Raw genomic sequence first — 1,973 nt, forward strand, 5'->3', positions numbered from 1 at the left:
CGGGCATTCCAACCCCAGGTTCTAGCCTAGTGGGACTTGGGGTTGATCTTCAGTCCTTTATTGTCATGTTCTGAACCTGATCTACCATTTCATAGGCGAGCTCGATTTCGACCGTATATAGAGGTTTTTAAAGAAAGAGAATGCACTAGGAAAATAGTGAAAGAGAATGCACTGATTTACTAGGTCTGTAATGAAGCCTTCAGTCCGAAGCCAGGGATAGAAACTATCATCGAATCCAAAAATGCAAAAGATAAAAAAGAGAAGAAATAAAATATGCTAATTTTGCTGTAACTAGTTCTCGAACCCAAGACTGAATAGCAAGGAAACTGGGAAGATACTTAAACTAGCAGCTCAACCATTGTTGCCCTCCAACTTTTGGTTTCAAGGGGGCCCAAGTAAATTATTTAAGGGTTCCTATCTAGATATACAATACATATAAGATTTATATATACATGATTTTTGGTGAGCCTAACGGGTTCCGGTGACTCCCACCCTCCACCGTAGGTCTGCCTCTGTTCGCGGCTGAAACTATTTGTATTTGGTAGGCGCAAAGGTGTATAAAGTTTATATTTTTTATGTATGTACTATATATATATATATATATATATATATATATATATATATATATATATATATTAAAAACACGAAGTCACTTAGCGAAATGTCGTTCACCTTTTTATCCTTTAAAAATAGATTTTATTTGGGACAAAATCGTAATTGAATTATTTCATTAAAGGCAGAGTGGGGGACAGAATCACACAGCAAGAAAGCTTCCTGTCAATCCAAAAATGTTAGAAAGAGAATTAGAGGTCACTCTATTAAGCTTTCCCAACAAGTCTATTGAATGGGGTACGAAAGATTCTTATTCAAAGCATCGTTAAGAGTTCTGTCTTCTAGGGAGCCTTGTCGCTCAGGAGAAGAGCCTTACTTTTTATTATATTAGTAAAGTGCTACCGCCTAACCTATACAAGGGATTTGAAGGGATAGGGGAAGAAAAGAAAACAAAGAGGGTCATTTTCTTTTAGGAACATGGCTCCTTCATTCACTTGCTCATGAACTCGCCAGAAGCGACGAGAGGGGGCTGGGGAAGGCCGACGACTACATGAGGGGGAAGCTTGAACTCTATGAGATCGAATCTCTTGTTGTTCCTCAGTATCTCAGTGGTAGAGCGGCCGGCTATTAACCGATTGGTCGTAGGTTCGAATCCTACTTGGGAAGATTTGATTGACTTTGAATTAAAGAATTCAGAATAAAGGGGCTCGCTTTGCCCGTTAAGAGTAGGTAACACGTTCCATGTCTTTGTTTTTATTGAATTATATGTCATCGTATCATATTCTGTTCTGCGAGATTAGAAAATCACCATCAATACCTCGGTATAGGTCTGATATAATCCTTTTTTCCATAGCCCTGGGGATATTTACAACTAGCCAATTAAGAAGTCTCAGATGTACTAGCACTGCCCAAGAGGTCACAATGATCGCGAGCAAAGATATTAATAACGAGGAAGGCCTTTTTTTCCTGAATTAGCCGGCCCACACTTCGGCTACTAATAATGGGATAAGACCTTACTACTATATATGATATGTTACCCTCTCTCCAGTGAGTGCAGTAAAGGACTCTCACCTCACCCGCCTGTTTGACTTATGGCATCATCACCTTGCTTTTCAATCAAAGCGATTTCATAACCATAAAGATATACCTCTCTTTCGGGATCAGTCCCGTCCCTAGATGTAGTAGTCAATCAGCGGGACATTCAAAGAATCTACGGTAGGTAGCGAGGTTGGTGTTTTATTTAAGCTCTACACCGTATTGGAACTCCTCATGAGAGAGACATGTTTTGAAAATATCGAGATTGGGGCTATTGATCCGAAAAGACGAGATGGAATAGCTATTGAGTCTTCGAGGTGCTAAAAGCAAATCCCTAAGATTGATCTGATTCTTCCCATTGAGTCAGTCTTAGAGCCGGTAGATCA

The 1,973-nt window shown here is 39.7% G+C and overlaps 1 non-coding gene across 1 annotated transcript; it reads left to right on the top strand.

The window, feature by feature from the left end:
- The first annotated feature begins 1,146 nt into the window (after window positions 1-1,146).
- On the top strand, window positions 1,147-1,218 carry TRNAN-AUU (transfer RNA asparagine (anticodon AUU)). The gene has a single exon. It is a non-coding gene; the product is annotated as a tRNA-Asn (tRNA).
- Window positions 1,219-1,973: the final 755 nt, after the last annotated feature.

The sequence above is a fragment of the Nicotiana tomentosiformis genome, chromosome 2, assembly GCF_000390325.3.
Source record: "Nicotiana tomentosiformis chromosome 2, ASM39032v3, whole genome shotgun sequence".
NCBI classification, from domain to species: Eukaryota; Viridiplantae; Streptophyta; class Magnoliopsida; order Solanales; family Solanaceae; genus Nicotiana; species Nicotiana tomentosiformis.